Source organism: Mesoplodon bidens, assembly GCF_964165515.1.
Source record: "Mesoplodon bidens genome assembly, chromosome: 1".
In the NCBI taxonomy this organism is placed as follows: Eukaryota; Metazoa; Chordata; class Mammalia; order Artiodactyla; family Ziphiidae; genus Mesoplodon; species Mesoplodon bidens.
Genome location: NC_138176.1, coordinates 209,046,102 through 209,066,677, shown reverse-complemented (window position 1 = coordinate 209,066,677; position 20,576 = coordinate 209,046,102). Strand labels below are relative to the sequence as shown.

Genomic DNA, 20,576 nt, shown 5'->3' with positions numbered 1-20,576 from the left:
GATCCCACATGCCGCGGAGCGGCTGGGCCCGTGAGCCGTGGCCGCTGAGCCTGCGCGTCCGGAGCCTGTGCTCCGCAGCGGGAGAGGCCACAACAGTGAGAGGCCCGCGTACCGCAAAAAAAAAAAAAAAAAAACACCTACCTAGGGCTTCCCTGGTGGCGCAGGGGTTGAGAGTCGGCCTGCCGATGCAGGGGATGCGGGTTTGTGCCCCGGTCCGGGAAGATCCCACATGCCGCGAAGCGGCTGGGCCCGTGAGCCATGGCCGCTGAGCCTGCGCGTCCGGAGCCTGTGCTCCGCAACGGGAGAGGCCACAACAGTGGGAGGCCCGCGTACCGCAAAAAAAAAAAGAAAAAAAGAAAAAACCACCTACCTAGAACTGTAGTTTCCAGGCTTTTCCACCTCAATGCATTTGAGGCACATAGCACATTTTATCCAGTATGAGAAGCTCCCCATGAAAGTGTTTGGAATTGAAAAAGAGTGGAGTCATCAGAAAAGGTTTCCTGTATGAACCTGATACCTTCTCGTGAGGTACATACATACATCTATCTCCCCCGACCCTGGAGCACAGAGCAGATACTATCGCTCATCCTCAAGAAGCAAAACAAAATTTTAAAGTACTTAGCAACCAATTAGACACAAGCACCAATCAGGATGACACCAGCTGAATGCAATAATAATCTATAGCTAACGATGAGCCCCTCCCACAAGGGAGACCTTAGGATTTTCATCTTGCAGACCAGGAAGAGAACTTGAGGCCTTGAGGCCAATATACCAAAGGCCACAAAACTACGGAACAGTACAGCCAGAATCTGAACTAATCAAAGAATGAAAAGGAGAAATTTCTGAAACTATGAAAACAAAATGACATTCAGTATTTGAAAAATTCAGTGCCTGAAAACAAATTTCCTAGGGATTTGGAGCATTCTCCTCAGAATTAACTGTTGTCTTCTTACTGACCATGAATTCCCAAAGGACTTTACAGGTGTGAAATTACTGTCTTCATAGACAAACACACGCAGAAGCAAAATTACTTGCACCTTTCTTTTCAAACTAAAGACTTCAAGAAAAGGATGAACCTGGACCACTTTGTTTTCCTCGATAATAGTGCCTTCTAAGTTTTACGACTGTAACTTCTGTGAAATCCACTTTTTAGAAGATAAACTGTAGAAAACAATGCAATAGCTAGATTTTTTAAGAAGCATTTCATATCTTCTTTTTTATTTCTACAGAAAAATCACTGAAAAACAATGACAAAGTGAAGAATAATGGTCAGCAATTCAGGAATGCTAACTTAGACCCGTATTTCACATTTTACAACAAATTCCAAATAGAATGAAGAGTTACATCCAAACAGTTCAGTTTACATAAATACTAGTATAAACTAAAACTATCAGATAAATGAGAAGGGGTTGTAATGACACAAACCTTTTTTAAATAAAACAGAAGTGAAAGAAACGAAAACCAATAGACCAAAGAAATTATACAATGCCAAAATACCAGACTAAATGTACATAGATAATATATTCTATGAAAAATGTCATTGTTTAGCACAAAATAGGCTAAGTCCTCCAAAAAAAATCCACAGAAAAGGAATAAAAATGTAAACAAATATCAAAACTGTTTGACTTAACTGTTCATACTGGGAGTCAAAAACACAGAAAGAAAAAAATTGAGTGTAACAGTAATAACCTTATTAAATATCAGACACTAGGCTCTTTTTATACGTATCACCTAACTTATTCCTTGCAATAGCCACATTAGGCAGGCTATGGCACTATTCACACTTTACAGACCAGTAAAACCTGTGCTTAGAATAGGTAAGTAAACTTCCCAAGGTCACACATCTAGTCAGGGGTGATTCTGGGACTTGCACCCAGACAGCCTAATTCCAGCACCCATGTTCTTTATCACAATGTCCCCTCAAATTAGCAAAAATAATATTATTACTAATATTTTTGATATGAATTTATCGATATTACCAATAACCACTAAAGTAGCAAAACAAAAAGTATTACCAATATTGACTATATATTATTAATAGCAGGATATGTTGCACAGTTTTGAAAGATATTTAGCAAAATGTTTCCAAAGCATACATTCATTTTCCTAGTATTTCTACTTTTAGGAATACAACCCTGGGAAGTAAGTGAAATAAAGGAGAATTATTTGCTGGAAAATATGCATAATTCCTAATATTATATAACAGCACTAATTATAATAGTCCAAATATCCAGAGGTATAACTAAGTAATTTTTGTTACATTAAAATGTATAATCTTTATGACCATACTACAACATGGAAAATGATACATTAAATACGCAAGAGAACATGTCTGAGAGGGACTAAGAAAGAAATTTTAAAAACCTCATTAATACGAGGTAGTAGAGTTCACACTAATTTTTTAAAATTTAGTTTCCCATAATGCTGTTATTTTCTGCAATAAATATATTCTGTGTAGAAAATAGTTTTAAATTATACAGTACAATAATATAAGCAATGTGCCCACTACAAATTTTGACAGATACTAACCATTTAATCAATAGCAGATAATAATAGCTAACATCTATGCACTTAACTATATGCCCTGCACTGTTCTATTGACTTTATATGCATTAATACCTTTAATGCTCACAACAATCTTACAGTTGCATTATCTCTAGTTTACCGATTAGGAAAACAAGGCAGAGGGATGGTAAGTCATTCGCCTAAGTTCAGCCAGCAAATAAACTGCAAAGCCAGAATGTGTTCCAGAGCCCACACTCTTAAGAGTTCTGCTCTCTGGCACTCACTGTGTGACCCTGTCTAAAACTCTTATTACTGGAAAGCAGAATAAGGACATAGGTAAACAATTAGTAAGCATAATGTTTACATATGGCAGTAACATGCTGTGTTTTTAGGAAAGCTTACTTTCTGAGCCCAAATTAAAGTTAAACCATCTCTTAAGTTCTCCTTTACCAAATTCTGGATTTATAAATGATTTAGAATATGGTTTTTTTTAAAGAATTTTTATATGAATAAAACAGGAAAAAGTCACTGAGAAATACATTTTTGTAGAAACAATCTATTTTTTCTTGTTATTACAACATATCCTTATTCATTTTTAAGTGTTATAATCTGCTTAAATATTTATAAACAGGTGATAATTGAGTTATTTAAAACCAGTTTTAAATTAACTCTGTTTTTTATCCAAACACAATCACAACATACTCAAACTTCTACTCTGACCTTCAGACTTCCAAGGTAGTCTACTTGGCAACTGCCTGCTCTCTGTTTCCACCTGTATATCCTATAAACAGAGCAACTTAATGATGCTCAAAACTACACTCCTGATTCTTGCTCTCCCCATCTTGACACTGCTAACTCCATTCTTCCAGATGTACAGGCAGAAAACCTCAGGGTCATCCTTGACTCGTCTCTCTCAAACCACATATGCCATCTGTCAGCATATACGGTCTGAGATGGACCATTTCTCACCACCTGCACCTCTATCACTCTGGTCCTAGCCACCATTTCTCTCTTAACTGCATTGTCAAGGGAGCCTACTCACCGCCTCTGGCCCACTATAGTCTACCCTCAACATGACAGCCAATGCTACCCTTTTAAAACTTCAGTCAGATGGTGTCACATCTCTACTCAAAACTTTCCAGCCCATTTAATTCAGGGAAAATGCCAAAATCCTAACAGCAGCCTACAAGGCTGCAGTGATGTGGCCCCATCTCCCTCTCAGACCTCATCTCCTTCCCTCTGTCATACTCTTCCAGCCACACGGCCATCCCTGGTGTTCCTCACATACAGGCCTCACAGGTTCTACCTCAGTCTTGGCACTGGCTGCTCCCTCTACTTGGAAATCCTTTCCCTAGGATCCCAGATAGCTTGTTTCCTCATGACCTTCAGGTCTCTCCTCACATGCTGGCTTCTCTGAGTGACCTCCTTGATCACTCTCTGTAAATCACAGACCTTTCCATTGCTGCCATGCCCCTTCCCCTGCTTTATTTTTCTCCTTAGCTGTTATGACCACCTGCCATCGTATGTAGATTTTTCTTGTTTATTTGATATATTATCTGTCTCCCTTAAAGAGAATATTCTACTCCATACTGGCAGGAGTTTTATAATTCACCTTCATGAACTAGAGCATCTCTGAGCATATGTAGGTACTCTGTATATAACTGTCTAATCACCAATGTTACTAAAATCAGAACAATGGTTAAAATCCTTATGTGAGATGAAGCGAGGGAAGAAGCCTTAGAGTAAAACATCAATTATTTTCAGAATAAGAAGCAGTAAAGGTTGTCTTAATCTTCTTGGATATTTTTAACTTTAGTTAGTTTTCCTGTATTTGACACATAATGCAAAATCTATAAACTGTATTTAAAATAAATGTATTAAAGTTTGGGTCAAATATACTACTCAATTTTATTTATCATTATCTTTTCAATTTCTCATGACAAACTAAAAAAACCACTTTCAGAATCCAACTGATGACAAACTTTTGGCAATTCTACTTGTGGACTCTCTCTCCTAGCCATTTTGGGCTCTCCACTCCCAGAGACTGCCCTCATCCTCTCCCCACTGCCTCTGGTCTTTTCAGGATTAACATATCATTTGCAGAGCTAACAGGGTTATCTTTATAAAATACAGATCTAAAATACAGCTTATATCATTGTCCATATGAAAAACTCACATACCTATCTAGTGCCTACAGACAAAAGCAAAAAGCCTCAGTATGATCTGCAAAACGAGTCCAGACTATTGGGAAAGGCACACATTCCACATTTCCTCCTGAAACTGCCAAACTTCCAACCTTTCAAAACTAATTCCAGGATCCCAATCATGTCATGAATTGTCAAAACCTTCATCACTTTGCCCATGTTTTTCTTTGCCTTGAATACTCTAACCCCTTCTATTCCAGGCAAATACCAATTGATTATTCAAGGCCAAGATGATATGTTATCTTCTGTATGAAAACTTCAGAAACTCCTTAAAAACATCAGTCTCTTCCTCCTTCACCGTTTCCTCTGTAACGGAATGGATTATGTGTTGAGTTCACAGACTAAGAGCTTCTCTCCCCAAACTGACTTTAAATTCTAGAGAACTAGGTAATAAATGTGTGCCAATCACACAACACACAGCGTGGTGCCCAATAAATGTTCTGAGAAAATAAAACAACATCCTTTGTCATCCAATGTCCTCTAGATATTGTTTCTATCATTCCTACAACATAAATTTTTGAGCTATAAAAGTTAAATATTTTCAAGTTTTCAAACTGCACGAGGACTTTATGAGGACCCTTTACATCTCAAAACCTATAAATTCTATGGAAAAATAAATTTCCACATCTCCGAATATGGTAAAATTATGTTTATATGAAAACACTGGCACCACACTTCAGTAGAAAACTTTTTTGGCACTCATTCACAGGGAGAAATAAATCATTTCCTTCTGCAAGTGAATGTTATTGTGGGTGGGCCTTTTATACAGAGAAAATATTTGGATTCAAAGGTTCCCTCCCTGGCACTGGAGAAATTTGTCATGACCAAGGTACTGAAGCTTAGCAGTTCTTAAACTTAGGAATTTTGTACTCAAACATTCAGTATAACCTCGATTTTTAGAAGAGCCATTAATTCTCTTAATAGTCAGCCTAGATTGGAGAATAAAAGCCCTACTGGAGTCATTTTATTCATGAATGAAAAGAAACAGTGATGAAAGAAGACTGAGTTGCAGTTGATTATCTATGGTTCAACACATAGCAAGACTATATTTCTAGTTCCTTGAAGGTAGGTGAGGACCTATGTTTGAGTTCTAGTCAATGGGATGTGAGCAAAAGTATGTGCAGCACCTCCAGACCTGGCCCAATGTGCAATTTCCCTGGTCTCTCCCCTCAGTTAGCTTGAAGCACGTAAGTACCATGGAAGCCATACATGGGAAATGATGGAGCCATAAAATCAGATCAGCCTGGGTCCTTGAATTATTAATCAAAGAACCATCTACTAGTCAGAAAACCTGTTCTGAACTTTATGTGAATAAGAAATATACTTCTATTTTTTCTAATGGTTGAGCACTATACATTTTGAAATAACATCATTATGCGACAGTTAGCATTATTGTAACCAGACATACTCATTGAGTCTGAAAATAATTTGAGAACTTTAATAAGTATCCAAATCTCCTTTATTGTGCTACCTTTTTCTCATTTCACAAGGAATCATATAAACATCTGATTTTTCCTTATAACCAGTAAATCTTCTACCCAATCTTCCTAACACTATGTTATGCGCTATAAAAGAATTTTACATTCAGATATTTATATATTATACACAAATAATTAAGATATTTGATCCCTGGCTTATATATATAAAGCACATAAATATATAAAATTTACATGTAATATATAGCTTATAAAATGAATATACATTATATATTCTACTTAACATACATAATAATGATATCTGATCCCTGTTTTAAAGAATCATGTCAAGCTAACCGAATTAGCATCAATTATCTACCCTACTACGTGCCTGAAGCCACTCAACACACAAGGGTGAAAACAACACAATGCACCCCAGGAGAACTGAATACCTGGCACATTTGTTCTCTCACTACATGTAATCAACAGCTTCAAGGAAAACAGTTTAGGTTCCAACTTTAGAGTAGAAGAGATTCAGATATGAAGTGTATTTTATCTATTTTAAAAACAGACTTTTTAACACCTCTTAATTTAAATTACAAATCAAATTGCATTTGGTTTGTCTCTGTGATGAAACATTTGATGTAGGCTTTCATACCAATCTTGTTATATTCCTGACCTTGGGACAATAACACAATTTGCTGCTAGTTTCCAGTCACACACCAAATTTATACCTTCTCCCCCTGCACTTAATGTCTAATCCTGGAAAATGACTAGACACTACTCCAAGAGACAGGAACAAAATGACTTGTTCAACTACTGGGAGTGATTGGTTATATACCTACTTAGAGTGTTACCAAGTTTATATGGTACTCATTTAAGACAGAATATGCCCAACAAGTGCTGAACAAATTGTAACAGGTCTTCAACACAAAAAAATAAAAATACTTTGGTTTGGAAGCAAATAAACACCAACATATGAAATGATATGGGAACTTGACTCAAAAAGCTATATACCTTGAGGTGATAGATAGCAACAGCCTGCATAATTCTCTCTCCTTATCCCCTGAGAGTTTTGTTTTAAAACACATAAGACAGGAAAAAAAAAAGACTGTGCCATTTGGACCTCAGTCCATTGCCAACCTATTTTAGGGTCAAAAGAGCTATAAATTCACCTGTTCCTCTGTGCTATTATGCAATTGCAAAATAACTGAGAGGTGGCACTGACGCACATACTTCCTTCCTTTTAAGAATTCAGGTTCTAAAGTAAAACAACAGCCACCTGAATCCCTCCTTCTCCTCATGGGCAAAAGCTTGGCTGTACTTTTGCCTCAGATCTTGGATACTAGCAGAAACCAGATGGATATTTAGCTTGATGCAAAAGCACTTTTTCCTACGGTAGAAAGTTGACTGGTATTCTTGAGTCCTTCTGATTCTTGGACACTGTTTCTGAAGAGTAAAACAAATGTGTTTTAGAAAGAGAAGGAAAAAAATTATTCATGCAAAGTACTGTTGCTCTTTTCTACAAGTTGGCAGGGAGGGACGGTACAGTGTATACAAAAGGGAGGGAAAAAATATCAATGGCAAAAAGCATTTAATGAGAATATTTAGTAATTAGTAATTGAGAAGAAAACAGCTATACTAGATATCTGTTGCTTATACTCTGACTTACCAGCATGACGTTGAGACTTGAAAGTGATATCATCTGAAGCTTATACATAATAAAAGAACAGATGTGTTGTACATTTCTCAGAGTAACCTCATTTCAAGTAAACTTGTGGAGGTTTTTTTTTTTAATTATAATGGTGTAAAGGAGGTGAAACTAGGCAGTGTTCAATGAGCACAATTTTATATGATGTCTTACCTACAAGCAATACTCGAGCAACAAGCAATTAAGCTCCCCTCATGTGCCCAAGTACATTGTTACTCTCAAATTTGATTAAAATAGCATAAAAAGTAAACAAAAAAAAATCAGTAGCCAAATGTATTTATAAAGGTTGAACCATAGTAATAATCAAAGAAATGTAGAATTGGGGTTTTTTTTTAAATATCAAATTAGCAAAACCTTATGAAAATACAAGAAATGTCAATGCTGAAATGGTAAAATAGAACAGAAACTCTGACACACAGCCAGGGGTGACAAAAATAAGCACAATCCCTTCATATACTGTATCTAGAACCTTATAGTGTACATTTCTTTGAATCATTAAAATTCCACCTTTGGTAATTGGCCTAAGGCAAAATCATGACTATATTAAAAGCCATATGGCAAAAGTGTTCATCCCAACATTACTTCTAATAAAAAAAAAATGCAACCAAACTAAATGCCTAAAAGTATTGGACTGGCTGAGTGAATTATTGTATACCAGCAGGATGTAGCATTAAGTAGTCATTAAAGTTATAATTCTGTAATTTTGCTATATTATAAAATAATACAATAATTATGACCAACCCATGTGCAGAGAAAGAGGTGAAGACTAAAATACAAAAAATAGAGATTGATCAAGATGGAGACATAGCAGGATGTGGAACTCACCTCCCTCCCACGAACACATCAAAAATACATCTACTTGTGGAACAATTCTCACTGAAAACTAACTGGAAACTGGCAGAAAGACTCCTGTACAACCAAGGCTATCAGAAAGATTCACAGGTAATTGTATAGGAAGAAAAAGACCTATACCCCTGGGAGGTGACTCAGAGGAAAAGGCAGAATACACAGGCAGAGACCCGCCTAGGGGAGTGAGCAATGAGAGCCGCAGATTGGGTGCCCCTGTCCTGGGATCTGTACAGGGGAGACAAGCCCCCATGGCTGGTTGGAGAACTGCTGAGACAGAAAGGAAAGCTGTGGGAAGCCTGGACTCCGCTCAGGAGGAGTACACACGCTGATTCCCCCAGGCAGGGCAGAGAGGGTGGAAAGAGGTTGCCTGTGACTGCCTCAGCACACGCACCAGCCCAGGTGAAGAGAAGGCTCCAGCCACTTATGCCACGTCACAGCGTGGCACGGGATCTAGGGCTGCCACAAGTGGGGAGAAACCCCAGCCACGGTACACAGAAGCAACATGGCCCCAGGGCGGAGCCTGGGTAGGGCAATGGCAGCCATTACTGGTGCTTACTCAAGCAGCGCATCAAAGCAGCCCAGAACTCTGATGGAGACCTGTCTATCACAGCTCACAATCTGATATACATCAACAGTCTACACGGGCTCCACCTGCCCTGGAGCACAGCTCCACAACAGAGCAGGGGCAGCAGTGGCTGGGGGGCAGCGATCAGCTGTAATGGACAAAGGGGACCTGGACCACAGGCTGCGTCTAAGCCGAACTATGGAAACAAAGGCAGGTGGCTGCACAGACAGTGCATCGGAGACCCCTAGGACCTCTGACTGCAGCCAACATGAGCTCGGAGCCCACACAGGCCCCACAGTTCAGCACTCCCCTGTTCTGGGGCAAGGGTCCCACGCTGGGACAGGGGAAAACATGCTCAACAGGAACAGAGCCCAGCTCCAGCCAACCTGCAGGGCTTTTGCTCCAGGAAATTGGGATCAGACCCCACCCTCATAGGGCAGTGATAGCCACTGAACAGAGGGGAAGTCCCACCTCACCCCCAGCACCAGCTCTAGCCCCTCCATCTCCAGCCACACCCCCTAGCAAGGTGACAGCTGCCAGCACACCCTGAGGAAAGATGTGACTTGCAACCATGTCGAACCCAGCTCTCCCACCAAAGGGACTGGACACATGCAGTCTCTATAGAGACATTCCCACATAAGAACCCCCCTTCAAGACCACAATAGGTAACTTTTCACCTAAATTCATAGAGGCAGAGAAAGTTAAGCAAAATGAAAAGGCAGAGGAACTGCTCTCAACTAAAAGAGCAAGAGAAAGCCCCTGAAAAAATAAGGAAACAGAAAAACAATTTACCAGATAAAGAACTCAAAGCACTGGTAACAAGAATGTTACGGAAAAAGCTACAACCAGAATACTCTGCCCAGCAAGATTATCATTTAGAATCAAAGGAGAGATAAAGAACTTCACAGAAAAGCAAAAATTAAAAGAGTTTATCAATACTAAACCTACCCTAAAAGAAATGTTAAATGGTCTTCTCTAAGTGGAAAAGAAAAAATATTCGATAGGAATGGTAAAATCCTACTAAGAAAAGCAAATGTGTAGTAATGACTGAGGATCAACCACTTAAATATGTCATTATGAAGATTAACAGACAAAAAACTGTAAAAGTAACTATAACTACAATAAACAGTGAAGGGATAGGCACTTCCTGGCAGCACAGTGGTTAAGAATCTGCCTGTCACTGAAGGGGACACGGGTTTGATCCCTGGTCCAGGAAGATTCCACATGCCGCGGAGCAACTAAGCCTGTGTGCCGCAACTACTGAGCCTGAGCTCTAGAGCCCAGGCTCTGCAACAAGAGAAGCCACCACAGTGAGAAGCCCGCGCACCTCAATGAACAGTAGCCCCTGTTCACCGCAACTAGAGAAAGCCCACAAGCAGCAACGAAGACCCAATGCAGCCAATAAATAAATAAAATTAATTTAAAAAATGAAATAAAATAAAAAGTTTAAAAAAAATAATCAGTGAAGGGATAAACATGAAGATATAAAATATGACATCAAAAACACAAAATGTGGGGAAGAGGAGTAAAAATGTAGATCTTTTAGACTGTGTATGAACTTAAATGACTGCCAGTTTAAAACAAGTAGATACAGTTATAGGTCAACGTATATGAACCGTATAGGTATCACAAACCAAACACCTACAAAAGATACACAAAAACTAAAAATGGAAGGAATAGAAGCATACTGCTATAGGAAATCATCAAAACACAAGGGAAGGTTCAAAAAGAAGAAATGAACAAAGAACTAAAAAGAAAACTGAAAAGAAGTAATAAAATGGCAGTAGGCACATACTTATCAATAATTACCTTAAATGTCAAAAGACATAGGGTGGAGTGACCCTGTCCCCGTGCTGAGCCACAGCTGCCCCCCACCTCTGCAGGAGAACTTCCAACATCAGCAGGCCTTCAAGATGGCAGAGGAGTAAGATGTGGAGCTCACCTTCCTCCCCACAAATACATCAGAAATACATCTACATGTGGAACAACTCCAACAGAACACCTACTGAATGCTGGCAGAAGACCTCAGACTACCCAAAAGCCGTGTGGCTGACAGGGTCTTTGTGCTCCGGCTGGATGTCAGGCCTGTGCCTCTGAGGTGGGAGAGCCAAGTTCAGGACATTGGTCCACCAGAGACCTCTCGGATCCATGTAATACCAAATGGCGAAAACTCTCCCAGAGCTCTCCATCTCAATGCTAAGACCCAGCTCCACTCAATGACCAGCAAGCTACAGTGCTGGACACCCTATGCCAAACAACTAGTAAGACAGGAACACAACCCCACACATTAGCAGAGAGGCTGCCTAAAATCATACTAAGGTCACAGACACCCCCCAAAACACACGACCAGATGTGGTCCAGCTCACCAGAAAGACAATATCCAACCTCATCCACCAGAACACAGGCACCAGTCCACTCCACCAGGAATCCTACACAACACACTAAACCAACCTTAGCCACTGGGGCAGACACCAAAAAGAATGGGAACTACAAACATGCAGCTGGCGAAAAGGAGATGCCAAACACTGTAAGATAAGCAAAATGAGAAGACAGAGAAGCAAACAGCAGATGAAGGAGCAAGGTAAAAACCCACCAGACCGAACAAGTGAAGAGGAAATAGTCTACCTGAAAAAGAATTCTGGGTAATGATAGTAAAGATGATCCAAAATCTTGGAATAGAATGGAGAAAATACAAAGAATGTTTAACAAGGACCTAGAAGAACTAAACAGCAAACAAACAATGATGAACAACACAATAAATGAAATTTAAAATTCTCTAGAAGGAATCAATAGCCGAATAACTGACGCAGAAGAACGGATAAGTGACCTGAAAGGTAAAACAGTGGAAATAACTACCACAGAGGAGAATAAAGAAAAAAGAATGAAAAGAATTGAGGACAGCCTCAGAGACCTCTGGGACAACATTAAACACACCAACATTTGAATTATAGAGGTGCCAGAAGAAGAAGAGAAAAAGAAACAGACTGAGAAAATACATGAAGAAATTGTAGTTGAAAACTTTCCTAAGTATGGAGGTTCCTTAAAAAACTACAAATAGAACTACCATATGACCCAGCAATCCCACTACTGGGCATATACCCTGAGAAAACCATAATTCAAAAAGAGTCATGTACCAAAATGTTCACTGCAGCCCTATTTACAATAGCCCGGAGATGGAAACAACCTAAGTGTCCATCATCGGATGAAAGAAGATGTGGCACATATATACAATGGAATATTACTCAGCCATAAAAAGAAACGAAATTGAGCTATTTGTAATGAGGTGGATGGACCTAGAGTCTGTCATACAGAGTGAAGTAAGTCAGAAAGAGAAAGACAAATACCGTATGCTAACACATATATGTGGAATTTAAGAAGAAAAAAATGTCATGAAGAACCTAGGGGTAAGACAGGAATAAAGACACAGACCTACTAGAGAATGAACTTGAGGATATGGGGAGGGGGAAGGGTAAGATGTGACAAAGCGAAAGAGAGGCATGGACATATATACACTACCAAACGTAAGGTAGATAGTTAGTGGGAAGCAGCCGCATAGCACAGGGAGATCAGCTCGGTGCTTTGTGACCACCTGGAGGGGTGGGATAGGGAGGGTGGGAGGGAGACGCAAGAGGGAGGGGATATGGGAACATATGTATATGTAAAATTGATTCACTTTGTTATAAAGCAGAAACTAACACACCATCGTTAAGCAATTATACTCCAATAAAGATGTAAAAAGAAAATAATAATAATAACCTCATATGGCAGTCCCTTTAGAGCCACTGGGCCCATAGCTCCCAGGATACAATACATCCATCACCTGTGAAGCCTGGACTTCTCTACCCATCTCACTTCAATCAACAACACATCTGTGTCCAGCTGGGTGTCCTAGAATGTAGAAAGCCCCACTTTCCTCCTCTTATTGCTAGACTAGACTCTAGGGATGCCTGCAACAGAAACAGTCAATTCCTGAAACTATAGCTTTGCCTGCTGAAGCTCCCTAGAATGAATGATCTCCATGCTGCATATAATACATTTTCCCCTTAGGAGTATTTCCCTTTTGAATTCATATAGTATCCTAATAGCTTTTGAAGACAGTCGTGATAAAATACGTAGAATATGGGGAGGAGTATCTTACGTAGGTGTCAGCCACAATGCTAACAGGAAGGAAGGAACAAAGGAAGGAACGAAGAAACAAAGGAAGAAATGAAGGAATGAAGGAAGGAAAGAAGAGAGAAAGTCTTTCCTTTCCTGTCCTTTTGTGAGGAACTACTGACCTCTGTGTCTCTGCTGATAATGGCAAATTGGCAGCTCACCAAGCAAAACCTCCACACCTACCAAATTTTAGGTTCCTTTGTAGGCCTACAAAATTTATTCAATTTTTAATTAATTTATTCACACATTTATTCATGTATCCACTCCTTCATTAATCACTTTTTTATCTTCACTGTACGCTGTGGCAAAAACAAACGAGATACAGCTCTCTCCCTTATGGATCTCCCACTGTAGCTGGGCTGGTTGGCCTACATGAAGAGCATATATTGAGGTATTTTCTTTTAAGAGAGGTATGCATGGAGTGCTGTGGTAACATTCTAGAGGGCGAGTGTATTTATCCTGGGGAAAGGAATATGGAAAGAATGGAAATTGGGAATGGCTTCACTGAAGAAAGAGTAAGTAATTCCTTAAAAAATGAGAATGTAGGCTTGAAGGACATTCAGGGCTGAGGGAAAACCATGAAGAAAGACAAGGAAGCTTGAAAGTGTTTAATGTCATTGATGGAGGCTATCACTGAAATTTTCTGAATATCTTGTCTGAAGCTTGTAGATGGTCAACATTGTTACCTCTGAAGGTCAGTTGCTTCTCCACATACAACTCTCTTACTTGACCACTCAAGCTCTTCTAGCTCTGATTTTTATATTTCTGTCTCCCCATCATGCCCTCCCAAGGTAAAATTGCGTGGACAGCAGACAATTAAACATAGGCAATTGCTATTTCCTCTCTTCTGAACACACCAAGGTCATCAAATTCAGGAAAAAAAAAGAAAAGAAAAAAAAATATCTTTGATGAATATCAATGCAAAAACCCTCAAAACAATATTAGCAAACCTAATCAAGCAATATATAAACAGGATGATATACCATGATCAAGTGGGATTTATTCCAGGGACACAAGGATGGTTCAATATTCATAAAGAAATCCATGTGATACACCACATTAACAAAAGAAAGGGTAAAAATCACATGATCATCTCAATAGATGCTGAGAAAGCAGTTGACAATATGCAACATCCATTTATGATTAAAATCTATATCAAAGCTGGTATAGAGGGAACATATCTCAACATAATAAAGACCATTTATGACAAACCCATAGCTCACATCATACTCAATAGTGAAAAACTGAAAGCCTTTCCTGTAAATTCAAGAATAAGACAAGGATGCCCATGCTCACCACTTCTATTTAACATAGTATTAAAAGTCCTATACTATACATAAAAAATCCTAAAGATGCTACCAGAAAACTACTAGAGCTAATCAATGAATTTGGTAAAGTCGCAGGCTACAAGTTAATATACAGAAATCTTTTGCATTTCTATACACTAACACTAAACTATCAGAAAGAGAAATTAAGGAAACAATCCCATTTACCAAAAGAAAAAAATACAACAAAAAGAATAAAATACCTAGGAATAAACCTACTTAAGGAGGCAAAAGACCTGAACTCCGAAAACTATAAGACGCTGATGAAAGAAATTGAAGACACAAACAGATGGAAAGATATACTGTGTTCTTGGATTGGAAGACTCAGTATTGTTAAAATGACCATACTACCCCCGGCAATCTACAGATTCAATACATCCCTATCAAAATACCAATAGCACTTTTTACAAAACTAGAACAAAGAGTTTTAAAATTTATATGGAACCACAAAAGACCCTCCAATTCCCAAAACAATCTTGAGAAAGAGCTAGAAGGGTCACATCCACTGACTTCAGACTATACTATAAAGCTACAGTAATCAAAACAGTACGGTACTGGCACAAAAACAGACACACAGATCAATGGAACAGGATAGAAAGCCCAGAAATAAACCCATGCACCTATGGTCAATCAATGACAAAGGAGGCAAGAATATACAATGGAGAAAAGACAGCCTCTTCAGTAAGTGGTGCTGGGAAAACTGGACAGCTACATGTAAAAGAATGAAATTAGAACATTCCCTAATACCATATACAAAAATAAACTAAAAATGGAATAAAGACCTAAATGTAAGATCTGAAGCCATGAAACTCCTAGAAGAGAACATAGGCAGAACACTAACATAAATCGCAGCAATGTTTTCTTTGATCCATCTCCTGAAGTAAAGTAAATACAAGCAAAAATAAACAAATGGGACCAAATCAAACTTAAAAGCTTTTGCACAGCAGAAGAAATCACCAACAAAACGAAAAGACAACCAACTGAATAGGAAAAAATATTTGCAAATGATATGACCAACAAAGGGTGAATATCCAAAATATACAAATAATTCATACAACTCAAATCAAAAAACAACCCAATCAAAAAATGGGCAGACTTGAATAGACATTTTTCATAAAAAGACATACAGATGGCTAACAATCACATGTAAAGATGTTCAAAATAGCTAGTAGAGAAATGCAAATCAAAACCATAATGAGATATCACCTCACACCTGTCAGAATGGCTATCATCAAAAAGCCTACAAATAACAGATGTTGGAGAGAGTGTGGAGAAAAGGAAGTTTTTCCAACCACAGTATAATTTTTCTGATTACACTGCTGGTGGGAATGTAAACTGATACAGCCACTATGGAGAACAGTATGGAGGTTCCTTAAAAAACCAAAAATAGGACTACCATATGACCCAGCAATTGCACTACGGGGTATATATATCTAGAAAAAAATTAAAACGCTAATTCAAAAAGATACATGCACCCCAATGTTCATAGCAGCACTATTTATAATAGCTAAGATCTGAAAGAAACCCTGGTGTCCACCAACAGACGAATGGATAAAGATGTGATACATGTATACACAATGGAATATTACTCAGCCATAGAAGAGAATGAAATTCTGCCATTTGCATCAATGTGAACGGACCTAGAGAATATTATGCTTAGTGAAATAAGTCAGAGAAAGCCAAATGTTTGATATCACTGATATGTGGAATCTAAAAAATAAGACAGATGAATGTATATAAAAAACAGAGACAGACTCACAGATACAGGAAACAAACTAGCTGTTACCAGTGGGGAGACGGATGGAGTGAGGGGCAAAATAGGGGTATGGGACAAAGAGATAAAGACTACTATGTATAAAATAGATGAGCAACAGTGATATACTGTACAGCATAAGGAATTATAGCTGTTATTCTGTAATAACTTAATGGAGTACAATATATGAAATACTGAATTACTATGCTATACAACAGAAATTAATATTATGTTGTAAATCAAGTATACTTCAATAAAAAAATTTTTAAATATCTATAAAATACTAGTTGTTTTCTTTGTGTAATAGAGCCATGAGTAATTTTTGTAATTTTCTGTAAATTCCGAATTTTTATATTGGGTATACAATGCCTGTATAGCAAAGAAGATGCAAAACCTTTATAATAGCATTAACAACAAATATGTTCATTTAATTTTAGAAATGCTACAAAGTAACCATCACAAGTAACTACAGAACATTATAAGTAGTAATACAATGTTGCAATGAAAATATTTGTTACCTTTATTATTTCAAATGCTGAAGCAGTATAGAACAAAGTTCCATTAAATATAATGCTGGATCCATACTGAATTTACTTCCTATTCTCCACAGATTACAAAACATCATGTTATTCTCTCGAGTCACAATATCCCAGGTATGGCTGACACGTTCATGGGATTTACTGTTACCAGATCTCACTCTCTGAAGTTAAATTAAATCATTCTTAATTACCTAAGTGTGATTCATTTCCTAAGTTAACTGATTTACAACCAAAAGTACATTCACAATCTCTCTCTGCTAGATTCTCACCTACCTCCCTCCCCTCCCCCTCCCCCTCTCTGGTGGCTTATGAAATAAAACACAGGCAATTATAGTAAAATATCATACCAAAATGTTTACATCAAGTCTGATTCTTTTAATATATATGACTTTCATTATAATATATAATATTGTAACACACAAATAACCAGCATCTAGTATTTACTATTCCTTATGACTTACTTAATAATGTCTTTAATAAGGAACATCAATTGTTAATAATGTAAAATTCCGCATGTAGTAATAAAGTTGCCAGATTTAGCCAATAAAAATACAAGATATGGGCTTTCCTGGTGGCGCAGTGGTTGAGAGTCCCCCTGCCGATGCAGGGGACACGGGTTCATGCCCCAGTCCGGGAAGATCCCACATGCACAGAGCGGCTGGGCCCGTGAGCCATGGCCGCTGAGCCTGCGCGTCCAGAGCCTGTGCTCCACAACGGGAGAGGCCACAACAGTGAGAGGCCTGCGTACAGTGCAAAAAAAAAAAAACAAAAAAAAACCAAGATACTCAGTTAAATTAGAATTTCAGGTAAACATGACTAATTTAGTATAAGTATGTCCCATGCAATATTTGAGACAAATTCATAGTAAAAATTTATTCATTGTTGATCTGAGATTCTAGTTTAACTAGGTATCCTGTATTTTACCTGGCAGCCCTAGAAGTAATGAAGAGATTTATTAAAGCTTTGGAAGCAAAATTAACTCAGTTATTTACATTTTGACCCGCAATACAGTAAAAGAATATAAAGGAGGGAAATGTGTAGAAGGAATTACCAGTTACTGGTGCAGTAACCTCCACATGAACTGTACTGGGCAGTTAGCATGTCAAATGATCCATTTCATTCTCACCCAAACCCTGTAAGATAGGTATTACCCTTATTGTACAATTGAGGAAACAGAGTCTCTGTGAGCTTAAGTAACTAGTTTAAAGTCCAGCAGCTAATAGTCTACTACAAACAATGGGGTATACAGTCAAAGTGAATGACTGAGCCAACTAAGGAATTCTGTTCCAACTTCCAGCTATGATGCAGAAGAATGTTAACTCTAGACCTGACATATAGAAACTCACTATCAACACTGACTGAATTCACTGAATACTGTTAAAAGTGCCTTGACTCAGCCTGAAGTTAAGTTCTATTACACATACACTCCCTTGAGATCAACTTGACACAGTAAGGAGACTATCCCATCTAGATAATAAGAGGTTGGTTTTCTCAAATAAAGCTGAAGTGGACTACACTTAGAAGTCACCTCAGAAAATGTACTGCTTGAAAAATAATTGTTGACTTGCACTGGATTCTAAGATGTACAGTTATTGCTATATCCAGGCAGTGAAAGTATCAGATGAATGTGAAAAGAATTGAGAGTGTCTTAACTATATGGAAAATCTTCTTCCCTTATACTATTACTGGCAACAATTCTCCAGATCTATATTTATTCATTCATTTATTTTCTATATAACTTTTCAGCTGCTACTATGTGTTAAGATCTGGCGATTTCAACATAAAGAATAAAAAATTAAGGACAAAATTTAACAGATGTATTTATTCCCAGGGCATTTTAGGTTAAAAGCCAAGGTTTTGCCACAGTCTCCATCTACACCCACATTCCTTTCCCAATTTCCACACTACTCCCCATGGTAATTTTCCTATCCCCATTAAAGCAATATAACTATTCTGTGACTTTTCTATTTAAAACCCTTTTTAATTTCTGGGAACAATAATGTAAGTATGATTTATAACTGCATTATAAATTCATTCCATTGTGGCTCGTGAATACAAATTACTCCAACTGGGGGACAAAAGCCTTCTGCAATAAAGTTGTAGTAAAGTTGTAGCTTTCATTTATCGTCAGTCACAAAATACTCCTATTTTCAAAATAAATTAAAAGTTGAGGCTGTTCCTCCACATATTTATAAGTTTTGTAAATATACTTCCTTTCAGTGAATAAAATATATGCAGACAATGGGGAATTTAACATCCACAATGCGCATCTGGTTTAAGATCTTAAAAGGAGTCAGATTCCTTGAGTTACAGTGTAATGTTTCAAACAAAGTTACCTAAAATGTTAAATTATCATTCAGCTTACCAAGAGTAAAATTATATTTTACTGCTCACTACAGAATCTTAAAATTGTTATTTAACTTCTCTGAGCCTCATTTCTCTGGTTTGATATATGGTATACAGAGGTACTGGCTTAGTCTCTTCCAGCTCCAAAATTCTTTGTGTCTTTAATTCTGTTAAGTCTTAATCTATCTTTTTATCAGGCACAGCATCTTTTTTCTTCATTTTGTAGATCAAAGAAGAACTCTAAAATAAGCATATTCGTTGGTATATTACTTCAGACAAGTGTATATCCTGGCTATTTCTGTCTATAATGAATTCTAGAATTATGTAAACGTAAGTATTATTAATATTATACTCCTCATCTACAGAAAGCTGATGCAGAAGCCAAATCAATCTGTTTGCCTGTAGCCAAATGAAACAAAATTTCAGAGTCTCACAATTAATTGGGAGAGAAAACTAACTGGCTCTAACAAAAGGCTCACTGCTTAGGCATATGTATTATAAAGTAGTTTCCACATCACATAAACTACTTTACAAAAAAATACTTCACAAAAAAATACTTCCCAAAGAAAACGATTTCTACCTGGAGTTCAGTTCAAAGCAAATATTAGGTGAACAGGTTTAAAATACAGATTTACTTTGAAAAATACCTTCATTAGAGGTTCAGTAATGGTCCTTGGCAAAAAAGCAAGTTGTCTGAACAGCCGTTCAAATCTCTGGTTTCTCTTTGGTTTTAGGCTCGAACCGGCATGGCCATGACCATGCCCTGAATTTAGGTCAACCATGGCTAAAAGCTGTTTTCCACTAAGAATCAGTAGGTATTTAACGATTTTTTTAAGCTTCATGGTTAAAACTTAACAGATACTTTTTATATGCAGGACTTTTCAGAACCTTTAATAAGCTAATATTTGTTGTGACTCTCTTAAGAGGCAGATATCCTCTTTGGCCATACATTCCTTTTGGAAGGAATCATTTTACACATGCTATTAACTAATTGTACAGGACAGAGCTTGGAAAATCTGGTTCAAAGAACCTGGGTCAGTTTTCTGAGTCACTTTTTTACCACTTGTAACAAACACTCTGAAATGTTAATGTGCTTTTTTTTTTTACCTTTGGACTTTTTGAGCACATGACCTTTTCCCAAATCTGCCCCAGGCTTACAGCTTGGGATGATTAAGATTTATCACAGAATAACTGCAAATGCAAAGACCA

At 37.8% G+C, this 20,576-nt stretch overlaps 1 protein-coding gene across 2 annotated transcripts in view; it reads right to left on the bottom strand.

The window, feature by feature from the left end:
* The window catches only part of BMPR1B (bone morphogenetic protein receptor type 1B), a 424,295-nt gene that overhangs the window by 364,374 nt on the left and 39,345 nt on the right, over nt 1-20,576 (bottom strand). The gene's annotated exons all lie outside the window — the stretch shown is intronic.